The 14,243-nt window shown below is 35.9% G+C and overlaps 1 long non-coding RNA gene across 1 annotated transcript in view; it reads right to left on the bottom strand.

The window, feature by feature from the left end:
• The window catches only part of Gm32344, a 28,195-nt gene extending 14,413 nt beyond the window's left edge, over nucleotides 1-13,782 (bottom strand). The window contains exon 1 of the long non-coding RNA XR_375987.2: nucleotides 13,723-13,782. This is a non-coding gene — a long non-coding RNA (predicted gene, 32344). The remainder of the gene's footprint in view (nucleotides 1-13,722) is intronic.
• Nucleotides 13,783-14,243: the final 461 nt, after the last annotated feature.

The following is a 14,243-nucleotide window of genomic DNA, read 5'->3' as shown; positions in this document are numbered from 1 at the left end:
CTTTTAAGGGTACCATCTCAACTCCTTCTTCTCATGTATTAAGTCCATTCACCTGATGGGAATACATGTGGCATCCTCCTGCTTCAGCACAGTGGAACTACATTAGAATTCTAAATCAGAACCAAGGGTCTAATCATATGGATACTACTTCAAAGGACTACAGAACCTAGGTAGCTCTGTTTTGAGTTAAAACCACTTTGATAGGTAAGCTTGAACCACCAGCTATAGGGCCATAGTGGCCCAGGGTTACAGAGGAAGGATCCATGGAGCTTCAACCCCAGAAACTTCAAATATGAGGCTATCAGGAGTTGGCTCTTTCCTCCCTCCCAACCTGGTACCATAAATCGACTCCCCTATCAACTCCAGGAGGAATTGATTACCATGAGAGTATGAGGCTTCACTCCATATTTGATCTTATAAGACTCACTGCCAAGCTCACTCCTGACCTTATAACCCCTGAGTATGTAGATTAAGTATCTTCCAATATCCCTACCATGGGCAATGGTATGTGGGCATGCAAACCTTGCCCCAGAGACCATGGCTACCTCCACAGATGCAGGAATTCCTCCCTGTCCCTCAATCAACCGAACCAATTCTCCAAAGTTGTTCGCAGGTGTGTTGATTGGGCAGCAACTAGCCAACAGTAAATACTATCTTATTGGGGAAAAATTCATTCTGGGTGTTGAAGGAAGATTCCCAAGCACATCTATCAGTGCTCAATCAAAGCCATACAAACAGGAATCCTGCCTCCTCTGCCTGTAACGTGATGAGCCAGAAGCAGTTGAATGGCATTGGGAAAATACTTTAGAACCCAAACAGATTTTACCATCCAGTTGCTCTGAGCACATAGGCTTGATACTTGAATTCGGAGAGCCTCAGGTTTCTACACTAAATACATTTCAATAAACACACTCATTTGTGAGAGTTGAATGAGGTGATATATAGAAAGGCCCAGCATCCAATGTTCACTCAAGACATTGAAATTCTCCATGTGATAATACCATTTCTCCTGTGTTCTCTGTTTTTCCTTCAACACCATTTCTAGATTTTGTCCTCAACTTCATGGCAGTCCTTCCTTCTTGCATTATTGCTTCCTGCCTAGAGTTAAATTAGTGCCACCACTTTATAGGTTATCATTGATGAGAATTCCTTCCTAACACCTACTTACTCAAAAGCTTCCACTTATTTACGTACTTATTTATTGTATATTTAATTTGAAAACATTCTACAAGTGGCACTTCCTGCATACCTATTTTACTATAGGATGTTATAAGTATTGCAATATCATGCAATCTTTATAGCACCTGATACAATACTATGTACTGGAGACACTAAGGCTCCATAGGATGATACAATATACAGAATGAAAAAGCTGGTGTATATATTAAAAAAAAACAACACTCCTTGTCTATGGTATTATAATATTCAGTTAAGGGCGCACAGCATGTGTGCCCTTTGGATGTAATCAGAGGTGGGAAATTACAACAGAAAAAAAAAAAGCACACATGCAGGAAGTGAAATGAAGCAGAAAGGAAAACAGTTCTGCACAAAGACCATCTCATCAAACATCCAGTTTGCCCCTTAAGAGAAGGTTCGTGTATTTTAAGTATGATGTCCACATTCCTGAAAACAGATTTTTAACACAGGACTCCATTATCCATGGTCTTTAAAAAACAAACAACAACAAAAAACAAAACAAAACAACAACAAACCTGGCTGTGGTTGTAATGGCATAACCTGGGAGATGCACCTGGTCTACAGGTGCCTTGAACACAGCACATCATAGATGAGGCTCAACTATTGTAGTACCACAGTGAATCTTACAGCACTGCAGACACTGTAGCACATAGTAGGCTCCCCAGTGAAGGCAAAGACAGCTCATACATCCTTATCTATCTTTGACTTATCTGGTTTGAGAAGGAAAAAAAATAAGAAAAGGTGACAATGTGCACTCTCCCTTTGAGACATGCCACATGCCATCAAATACTTCAGTCCCACTCACACTTAGAGTAATTTCCATTTGGGTTTGTCTCTTCCTTTGAGATTTGTCAAAAAAGCAGTATGAGATCAGTGTCCGTAATACATAACAGGGAGCAACCAGGCTGCCACTTGTCTCATTACAATGAAATCAGAGCAAATAAGCTTAATTTGACAGAGATGCTAAGCATTGACATAAGAGGGGTATTGGGGTGTTGTTGTTGCTGTTTTGTAAAGGAATTCTACTTCCTGAGGAACCCACATGATAGATACAAATAAGTAGGTTTTATAAGAGTTTCTAGGTACACAATTTGCATGAGCCCCAGGTGTTCAGTTTGACTCATGGTTCTGCCCTCATCAGGTGCAAAAGCACCATGTCTTCTTTGCTGTGAGCTTGCCCATGCTAACATTTTCTAGCTTGGCAACAATAGGGTACAAAGGCTTTTGCCTTAAGACAATTGGTTCTGCCTCCTACTTTGGCCTGCACCTGAATGATTCTCAGTCTTCAAGCAAAAAGAAAAGGAAGCATTGAAAAGACAAGAGAAGAGAGGAAGGTTACAGGAAAGGAAGAAAAAAAAGATTAGAGGGAGGCTTTGGGGAAGGAAAAAGAAAAACAGATTACTCACAAAATGCTACTTGAAAAACAGACACTTGATAGACTCATGGTCACTGTTCTAACACAGAACCGTGGAAGGCTCACAATGAGGTTTATTTTAACTGTGAAATATGTAGGTTTGGGAGAGAATTTTTTTTTTTGTTTTTTTTTTTTTTTTTTTTTTTTTTTACTGTAAAGAGACGAATGCTGTGCAATGGATGTTTCTTTTCTTCCCCTTCATGTTAACCTTTGTGGGTAACTTCACCCTAAATCACGTGAAGTTATAGTTATCAACCATATCCAATTAAAAATGCTAAGCCAGTTTCATCTGAAAAGAGACACTGTATATATATATATATATATATATATATATATATATATATATATATATATATATGTTATTGTCAAAAAAAGTGCCACCTATTACTGTGCTTATACAACAGTGTCATCTAGTGGACACTGGTCAGGCAAGTTGTAAAATGATTCCTGAAGGGTCTTATTTAAAATGAGCTACTCTTAAATGAAAAATATGCTTTGTCTCTTCAATTTCCCAAAATTAAAGCAATTCAAATAATTATTTCTAATCCAGCCCATCATTTCAATTCAATTTTTTTCTTCTTTTATTTCTTCTGGGAAAAAAATCTAAGGGACTGAAAACTTTTATGCCTGCAGAAAGAAAAAAATAATAATTTTAAGATAATTTCTCTCCTGTGATAGCAGAGAACAAAAGAAAATAACGAAATGACTGTAACAAGTAGATGGTAGTGGATATATAGCAACTAGGGGAGGGGTGGGGGCTGAAAGACTAGTGGGCAGGAGTCTAATTTTGAAATCTAAGTGAATTACAGCTTCATCAACCACAAAACAAAGGAAGAGAACAGGAGTTTTGTTGTCTTATTTCCGCAGATATTGCCATCTTCCCCCAGTGCCTTTTTGCTACACGTGTGCAGAAGAGATGGCTCTTTTGAAACAGAGTTCTCCAAAAGGCCATCGTAGTTCTCTGAAGGCTTAGATGTCATTTGTTTTGAGTATTCACTTTCTGTTTTATGAAGCCACTTTCCTTTTCTTCTTGTTCTCTTAGGAATCAAATACTGGAGATAAATAAATGAGTACCATAATGTATTCTATAATTTTGGAGTCTCTCTATACCATTTATTTAAAATGTGGAATTACTGCATTTGCTGAAAAAAATATAAGCTGAGCTTTTAAGGATATCATCAATATAAGCATAAATGATTGTTTTAAAGACCCAGCACAAGAGGTTTTTTTATTATTCATTAAGTGATAATTAGAAAGCACCCATACTAGTGTTTTCGATATTAAAATCCCTCAAAGGTGAGGTTTTGAATTCACATGTGCGTACGTGTGTGGTGTGGTGTGGTGTGTGTGTGTGTGTGTGTGTGTGTGTGTGTGTGTGTGTGTGTGTTTCCTTCAAACAAAGAGGGAAAGAGGCACAAAGCTACAGAGAATTCCACATTTTCTGTTTTCCCAGTAAGTATCTAAGGATGTCTAAGTATCTAAGGATTCCAGTTCCCCTCGATGAAATGTTGGTGCTACTTTGAGTATCATGGATGGCATCATCTTTTTAGGCTTAAAAATGATATTGATGTGGTAGACAAGATAGTACTAAGTTGATTTCCCTTTGATTTCCACAACGATTTTCACCCTGTATTTTAAGTTGTTTAAAGTGCTCCTAGAATGTAATACTTAAGATGATAAAGCATAATGTTTAATGTTTTAATGGGTGATTTTATTGAATTGTACCATCCTCATGTGTTGCTGGCATAGTGAAGGTTCTTGCCTAAATATACATCCATATTATCAAGAAAGGTCAGGTAGATCTAAACATTGTTCTGTAGAATATCATTATTACCTACTCAGTATGTAAAAAATATTTATTGCTTCTCAAATATTAGCATCTTACCTTTAATTTTTAAACTGAGTAATATATATAGATTAAGAAAAACTTCAGTCTACATCCTGATGTAATTTTAATTGAATATGAATTCAAAATTAGATTGTTGTTGGTGTTTCTATATAGTATATTTACATGGACCTGAGCATGGTTTACATGCAAACATCACTAATTCTCCATAGTATAAATCTACCACATTAAAAATGTCTTACGTGTTTAAGCATTTTTATGTAGAGAAATTCTGAGTTTTTAAATGATGGATCATATAAGCCAATGTAGTGAACATTTGAAAGTCGTAATGACTACAAATTAGATTATCAAGTTATATTTGAATAGACAAATGAGAGTCAAGGGCTGGGTTGGACATTTCATCAGAACCTTAAACCACCCATCAGCATTTATTGAACATTTACAATAATTTACAAAAAAATTATATGAATAAAAATCACCAAAGGTGTGATGTTCTATAATGTTTCAATCGGCTGAGAAAATAAACTATAAAGTCCTGGAAAGTCAATGGTAAGGCAAGATTTAAACAGCAGTTCGGTTTGATGGGATATATGTTCTGGAGAACCACCTGATCACTTATCATATGAAGAGGCCAGAAGTTGAATATACTTTTTCATACCTGTGGAAGAATACTATGCAACAATTCCTGGAGAACAAATCTAATTAAAGGCTTTGTAAGGCAAATGAAAATCAAGAGAGTAATTTATACCATTGACGTCAATATCATCTTATTTTCCATATCTATTTTGGTTTCAGCTGTAAACCAACACTAAAATCACAGACTTTTCACTGACAACAAAAGGAATTTACTTGATTAATGTGGAAATATCAGTTTATTAGGAAGCTCATTCTCTCTGTACAGCCTTTTAGTATTACACAGCAGCAAATGGCATAGGTAGCTAGCATTCAGGATTCCAAGTAGGTGGCCGGAGAGATGTCTTAGCTCTTCCAGAAAACCAGGGCTCAGTTCCCAGGACTCGTGTGACATCTCACAGCCACTTTTAAACCTAGTCCCAGTGTATAAGATGCTGCTTTCATATCTGAATGGACACAAAGCAAACATGTAGTATGTAGTCTTATTGTAGGCAACGAACACACACACATAAAATAAAAATGACTTCTAAAAACAAATTTCTTAAAGGAAACTAAGCAGACTGCTAGCATCTTAAGAGAACATTAGGTACCAGGGATCCAGGATTTCAATAAACTCTAAGACATCCTCCTGGTGCCTTTTGAGCTAGAGATTTCTTAGAAAATCAAATATGATCCATATCTAAATTTTTTATATAACATTTTGTTTGTTTGTTTAATTGGTTGGTTGGTGGGTTGTTGGTGAGAACAGTTGAGACATCCCCATCCATTCTAACCCAGATAGGCCTGGAACTAACTCTATAACCAGCTGGGTTTGAGCTCAAAGGGATCCTCTGCCCTCAGCATCTCAAGTTCTGAGATTACAAGCATTAACTACCTCGCCTGGGAAAAAGAAAAGAGAGAGAGAGAGAGAGAGAGAGAGAGAGAGAGAGAGAGAGAGAGAGAGAGAGAGAGAGAGAGAGGAAAAGAAAAATACATTCATATGATATTATTCTGCACTCAAATTATCTCTTTATTTTGTTTTATTTCTGAAATATTAACAAAACTAATTGCATCATTTTCACCTCGCTTGGCAATAGTTGTTTGTTAAAGATCACACTCTTTATAAGCCTGCATCAATAGACTAATATGAGATTTTCATAGTTTTGTAAGTTAAAGTTGTTCTTCTCTAACAAATTCTATTAATGTTGTAAGATAGTTACATCGTTAATACATAATAAATATAACAAAATAATATGTTAATAAAACATATTATTGAAAGTTAGTAATTATTTTTATTTGTTGTTTGTTTGTTGAGAAAGGATTTCACCATGTAGGCAAGGCTGGCCTCAAATTCACTTTCCCCCTGTCTCAGCCTCGAAGTGCTGAGCAATATTGGTTAACTTTTATATCATTATCATATTAGTTCTGAGTTCAAAGTAAGATTTTAATACAAGTGATAACTTATTTTCCCTTGAACAGGACATTTTGATTTATAAGACAGGCTAGTTTAGTTTTAGAAATAAATGATCCCAATATTTAATAGCCTACTATTTGATTTACACTTTCAATTAAATAGTCACTTTTTCTTAAAGTAAAAGTCTGTTCTTTATCAAATATTTATGTTCTAGGTGGATACAAAGAGTATTAAAATTGTGATTTAAATATATATATTTGTAAAAATTAATAAAGAAATAAAAACCATTCTATGATATTCTTTCTCTTTCCAAACAGAGTCTCAATATGTAGACTAAAGTAGCCGGAAACTTATAGAGATCTGCCTGCCTCTGCCATGTGAGTGTACCAGATGCTTAGCTAAGGCTTATTTTGAAAGCAAACTGTGAATATTAAATAGTGGACACAAAAATTATTGAAAGACAGGGTGTGAAATACAGTAATAAGCCTTTCAAGTGACTGTTGGGAAATTCAGTCATTCTTATGTTTCAACTTACTCATGCCTCCAATCATTAATTTAATGACTATGTGGGTAAGTAGCCATTATTTAGCTATGAGCCTACATTAATCTCCAGGTAGTCACAGACCAATGGGAAGCACACATAAGTCAATACATGGACCCGAATGAACTCATTGTTCTCCTGTCCACAGAGTCAGGGGCGGTGTGGATGGAGGACAGGCTTTCTTAGCTCTCCTTACTATTCTGGAGACACCCAAAATCTTTCCAGGACAGATTTGTTCATAATGTCAGTCTGAGACCAGTAAGGCCCATATCGCTGATCCTTTCTAGGTTCATGTCAGAGTCACTGGTAACTCGTGACATCCCTTAAACAGTATTCATTTAAACTTGACAGGTCTGTTTATTGAGTTTTTCTTATGGAAGCAATAGTTTTCTTGATGTGTAAAGTTTGAAAATTATGAATAAGCTCTAGGGGGGCTACTTGGAGGGCTGAGGGCATGATTTGGTTAACAGGATACTTGCTTAGCATGCACAAAGCACTGAGTTCTGTCTCCAGCATCAGGTAAACCAGGCAGAAGAGCATAACCCTGTACTCTTCACCCCAGGAGTAGAGGAAGGAAGAACACTGTCAATAGTTCAATACCATCTTTGGCTATGTATAAGTTCAATGCCAGTCTATACAACATAAGTCTACTTACTATAATAATATTCATAAGTCTACTTAACAATGGTCTATGTTACTTGCCAAATAAGTAAATAAGAAGGTTTGGATTGTTATACTCTAATTCCCAGTGAATTATTGCTTATTCATTATTTATCTTCTCTGTTTTATATATAAATAAACTAACATATACATATATTTATACATGTGCATTTATAACTTTTAAATAGAATTCAAATGTTTTGTTAAAATACACCTTATAAAATATGTAAATATTTATATTTTCCACATAAATCTCACGTTTGTATTTATATTTTCTCCATTCCTATGGGCAAAGGAATATGAAGGTATATTTTACTCTTACCTCAACACCACATAAACACACAATTTTTGTGTTTTTCCATAATTAAGAATCTATTGTGAAACAATGTCTTTGGATGTGCCTTTCAAGCATGTCTTCCCTGAAGAAAACACTAGGAGAAATTCTGCAAAGGGCAGGGAGGAAACACTCCCTCCTACGTGGGCTGGGTGCATCCATTTCCTGACTCGTGGGACAGGAGCTCTGGGCACTCTGTGCCATTAAGCTGATGCCTGCTATCATGTTTCTTGAAAGCGAGAGCTCAGCTGCACATAGCACTCTCCTTATTGTGCTCTAGGGATGCCCATGAAGTGTCCACCACTCCTATCTACATCATACTTTGGTGGCAACATGAGTTTTAGTATTCAGATGTCAATCAGAGATGCTCTTTTGAAATTTAAGTAGTTTTTTTTTAACCAAAAAACTATATATTGGGCATGTCAAATTGAAAACAAATTACATCCATTTTTCATTATTTATCTATAAAATGAATAATCTATTCCCAGTATTATACAGAAAAACATCATTGGTTTCCTTGCCTCAACTGACATTTTAATGATGTTTACCTCCACCCAAAGGACTACCTTCTGCAGGTTTGTGAAATGGGAGAATATTTAACAACTTCTCTGGTGATATTAAAGGCTTATTTAATTATTCTATATTCATATATATACATATATATATACATGATTATTATATTAGATTGTTTTCTACTGTTGCAAAAAAAATCTGAGGTTGGATATATGTAAATTTGACATGCCCAGTATACACCTTTTATAATCTTGAAGGTTGGAAGTCCGAAGCCTGTGGTTCTGCCTGATAAGTCAATGGTTATATCAGGTTGCAATAGATAGTATCAAGAGTATTTGTAAGGAGGAGAGATTGCCTGGGAAGATGAGTAGCCAGACTGGAGAGAGTATAGTCTTCATTCTTACAATTCTCTCAGTAAATAACCAGAGTCCCATGAGGACTACTTTAAACATTTCCAAAGAGAAATGCCTCAAATGCCTTTGAACTAGAAGCCTCTTACAATCTTAGGAACCCTTATCTGGCTGCCTGCTCACACTGAAATGTTGGCTTTGACCTCAACTCTGAGATTTTTCTCTTAAAGGTGATTAATTCTTAGCTTTATAATGGTTTCTCTTTCATGCTGTGCAAAATACAGTCAATATTGTCTGCTTTTTTAGAGTTGCTTGGAAAGAGTTTGGCATTAATCGGAAAATCATTTCTGATCCCATTGATGGGTACATCATCTAACTGAGGAGGTTCTGGAAAGGCCCATGTGCAAATCAATAATGTAAAGTTGGATATTGTCTCTCTGTGTTCTTCTCCAGCAGAGAAATTAGAGTTCGGTATTCACTTCCTATGGTTTAAACAAAGCTCTGATGCAGCATACTTCTGCTCAAATTTAAATAATATAGCTCAACCAGATCTATCTTCTTTGTCTCCAGAGCAGTGCCTTCATAGCTTTCATTTCAGCCTGAGCATCCTTCACATAGTGAGTCTAGTGATAATCCGAGAATTACAAATTTCCCAATCAAGCTAAACAGAAAGAGACCCCAGGGTTTCAAAGAAGTCTCAGGATGGCATCTTTGAGTCTTGATCTCTGATCTCGCCAGGGTGGCTTCGCTATAGGTTTACATAGTCTCCTGGAGAAGGAAAGATGTGCAGAGCCATTTCCATGACTTCACATTTGTCCTCACTGCAGTGCACCTTTCGACAGGATTCTTTTTAGACTGTAATGTCACAGTGAAGTCAACAGAAAAAAAGTTCCAAGGAGTAGGATTGCCATAGCAACACCCTACATTTCTCATCAAGTTTGGTCTTGTGTGGATCATCACATTAAAGCTTGTTTTTCAGCTTGGTGAAAGCCACGGCTGTAATCTTCAGTGTGAAAAATCTCTTTGGCCCATCCAGAAGTTAAAAATAGGAAAGTATCATTTGAATTATTTCACGAACATAAAAATCTGGGATTGCAGTTCCTCCACAGATGGAATTAACTCACGGAACGCCAGCATTTGGGACCACTTGCATTTCCCCCCTTATGCTTTCAAATTGGATTCGTTTCTTGTCATTACAACTTATTATTTGTTGAGTGCAGAGCAAATACTCAATTTTAAGCTAAACAAAAGGTACAGCACTCTTCTTCAAGAGCACAGGGTAAAAATAAAAGCACAATTTTGAGACTGGACAAAGTGTGTTCAAGAGAAAAAGAAAGAAACACAGATGGAGTCAAACAGAACAAGGGAGAGTGTTTGGTTTTGATAGCAAGAAAATTAGTCTATTTTCAATGTGCCACAGGCAATAAAAGATGACATTTAATAAGTTTTAGAACTTAAGGATGTCCCTTTATGGTGAATTGACAGTGTTTTTAAAACAAGAATTCTGGGAAAAATAATACACATTTAGTGAGGGTTTTTTTGTTTGTTTGTTTGTTTGTTTGTTTTATCAAATTGCAAGTTAGTTCTTGTTTGAAACTTTTCTGTATCAAATGCCTGACAGAAAGCATGGTTTCACAGACATAGCAACTGTGAATACTGGGGATGGCCTATCAAATGGAGTCTATGGTACCTATTCTAAAATTCAGACACATTCTCAGTCCAAAGAAGCATCATGTTTATTGTTACACATTCTTTGTTTTCCCTAATGCACTACATTAAACTGCATGTTGCAGATTAAGGTCATACATAATTGTTAGGAAAGCTAACATAGCAAATTAATAATAGTGAAAATAATACAGTTTGACGCTTTTCCAAGCAACAGGGAAAGTTCCTTGTTATGAAAGCATCTAAACTCAAATTATGAATACAGATTTAAGTTAGAATTCAGTATTCAGTGGTCATAAAATTATGCTCTGGAATTTATAGGAATCCATGAAAGATATGAAATATGACCCTGTAGAAATGCATGATTATATTCATTGGCACAGCTCTTTAAATAAAGATTTTTAAAGTACTTAACAGTCCATAAAAATACATGTATAATTAACATTGATCATTTTTGAAGCAGACATGGGTGGAATTTATGTCTTGTTAGTATCATCTGGAGTGAGGGCTTTGGTTTGTTTTATATAATAAAAGAGAGTCATTATTTTTAAATTGCAAATGTTCTTCCCCTGGCCCTGAAACAGACAGTCATGCAACTGACATATTTTCACAGCCCTTGGCAGTGATACATGCAATTTTAATCATGGACATTAATTCCCTTCTTCAAGCCACTAGCCCACCCCTTTAACTACTCTATTACTTCAAATTGCTATTTATTTCATGCCGTGAGCACTGATGCCTGAAAATTAAACTATAGATATTTATTATTTTGCTGCTTTTGCCTCAGTGCATAAAATTTCCACTTGTACATTGTTAAGGGGTAAAAAGCTCATCACCTCATCATGGGTTTATCATCACATGACCTCCATGTTGTGGCAATTGAATATTATGTGGCTTTGGCATAAAGATATCAGCTAGCATAGATGAGCTGCAATAACTGGTGACAGGAAAGATGATTACATAGTCGCGACAACTGAACAATAACCCCCAATGCTCCAGAGAAGTCAATATGATACATAACAACCTCACTGATATCACCTGAAAGCTAGGCACCTGCAATGAAAGGGTAGACATTCGATTGTTTATAAAAGACATATTGGGTTGCAAGGTATTTGTCAACTATTACTGTGTCAAAAAGTCTTATTATAAATTGTCTACCTCAAGGATAAATTGTCTACTGATGGAAAATCTGGCTTTCTCCCTAAATAACCTTTAATTATAGTTATGTCTTCTTTCTTTCTTTCTTTCTTTCTTTCTTTCTTTCTTTCTTTCTTTCTTTCTTTCTTTCTTTCTTTCTTTCTTTCTTTCATCTTGACATTCTCAAAATTGCCCTCCTGGCTAGTCTTCAGTAAGTACCATCTGTAAGTTTTGATCACAAACTAACTGGTCCTAGAATCTGCCTGGCTAAAAGCATTGCGAGTCATTTTGGGAAAAGTCAGGCATAGTCAATTTTCACAGTCTTGAAACTTGAAATGATTTCTTCTAGCTTTCAGGAAGAAAAAAAATTCTGGCATGAAATTCCGCGTTAGAAATTTTCAAATAAAGATAGAGGGGAAACTAGAATGTATGTAGCAAATAGAAAGAAACTACATTAGAAATTGGAGTGTTCTAGAAACAGAACTTGTCAAGAAGAAAGAAATTTGTATCATTCTTGTAAGAGTCCCACCTAATTATTTATACATAAAGTAGGATAGAGCTTTATTTCTGAAGCATATGCAAGAATCAAAAGAAATGGATATTATGTCAATGATTATAAAAGAATGGTGGCCAGCTTCTTTGAACTAACTAGTGCCTTAAATAGCAAAGATATCTCTAACTAAGAACAACACCAGGAGTGGAGAATTCCATGCCTGCACCCTTCCATCAGAGACTAAATTTCTAGTACCTGACCTGGGTCACTCACCTCTACACAGATGTGTATCCAAAAGATCCTTTTTTGCACAATCTCAGTTACTTTGTTTTTTGACAAAACCATTTCTCAGGAAAATGGGAAAGTGTCTGTTGAAACTGGAAGTCAAAGGAAAACTACTGTTTATATTGAGCTCATCCATGTGCCTTTGGGATTAACTCCCTAACCCAAGAATTACATTAAACATGGAGTCTGTTATAATTTCAAATCATCAACCTTTCTTTCTTCAGTGTCATCCTACAAATATTCAATCCCAATTCAGGGGCAATGCTCAAAACTCAGCATATTTTACCTTCTGGGGAGTAAGAGGTTCTTATAAATCTGTCTCATCTAATGTCAGGAAATGTTTATGAAATATTAAAACTGGAATGTACAAAGAACCTCATTACAATCAAAAGGGCTGTGTCAGGAATCCTTTGTGTGTCACCTCACTGACTGACCCCAGTCTCCTGAGGACACTGCAGATCCTTCTGGAAGTGCACACGGACTGCTAAGAACACAGCCTCCCTTTCTAATGAATTTCATTCTGGCATCAATAATTATGATAATTTAAAGATATAGGGGGAATTTTAGATCATGATTACTCATACCTATTTTCAGCTTCCTCTTGTTTAAACATGTGTCAACAGAAAAAAAGTTTATTATCATATTAATAATATTATACTACACTACTGAGAATAATTACTGTATAGTGAGGTTTTACAACTGTATGCCATCTTGCTACCTATTGGCTGCTACACTGAGCACCTTGCCGTCATCATCATCATCATCAATCATCATAGATATCGTTATCTATAATGTTTATTGACTATTAAACTGGGCACGCACTCTCTATTTAGCAAACACATAAATTTTCTCAAATAGAAGTTCAGAAACGTCTAATAAGAAGAGCCTCCATTCAAATCTCGCCCTATATGCTATAACATAGAAACTCCTGGATAATTCATAATATGATTTAAAATTCCATGCCACTGTTAAATTCTCCCAAAAACTTTTATATTTGAAACCAAATACAGAATCTGATCCATTCCAGGCCTACTCTCTAGTCAAACTTTCAATTTGACCCCAAACTCTCTGGTAATCTCTGCAGTCGTCTCTCAGAAGAGCTTCCTCTGCTGAAAGGACTCTCATATATTATCTCTTAACGGTTTCTAATTATGTTTTTTTTACTAACAATTAAAGATACAAGAGAAATTCACATCGCACAATAACACGTCTCCCATTTTATTGGCCCCAGCCATTTTCTGTCCCTTTTAGGCATCCTTACCTCTTTCCTGTGGCAACAGAAGTCACCACCCCTTGCCTCTGTATGACTTCGACACTGCACACCAAGAAATCTCTCCATGATATGAACTTTGGAGGAGGCTGTGTCTGAGTCTCGAGTGGCTTAGAATTTTTTTTAAGAGCAAATCATTATCCTCCCTAGAAGAAATTATGGCAAATATAATTTTCTCTTCTCATGTGTAATTCCCTCAAAATTATTCAAATAGTACTTGCATTTTATATTCTGAAAATGTGCATAGAACATTGCTTCAAAAGGGGGGGAGAGGCACATTTGTTTTTAAGCTGTAATGCCAGTGGAATTTTTCCACACATTCACTTCTAATCTGTTTCTCTGAGAAGAAATGCTTTATAAATGCAATAATAACCTTAACCAGGCAGTCTATTACAATTACTACTAAAAATCTGTATGATTTACACTTGTACTCCCCCCAAAGGACTTGTGAACATTTTTAGATAAAAACAATATATACCTAGTTTTGCTTCGGAAAACACAAGGCTGGATTC

This window comes from Mus musculus, chromosome 3, assembly GCF_000001635.26.
Source record: "Mus musculus strain C57BL/6J chromosome 3, GRCm38.p6 C57BL/6J".
In the NCBI taxonomy this organism is placed as follows: domain Eukaryota; kingdom Metazoa; phylum Chordata; class Mammalia; order Rodentia; family Muridae; genus Mus; species Mus musculus.
The sequence above is the reverse complement of the archived record's forward strand: the minus strand, read 5'-3'. Positions and strand labels throughout refer to the sequence as shown.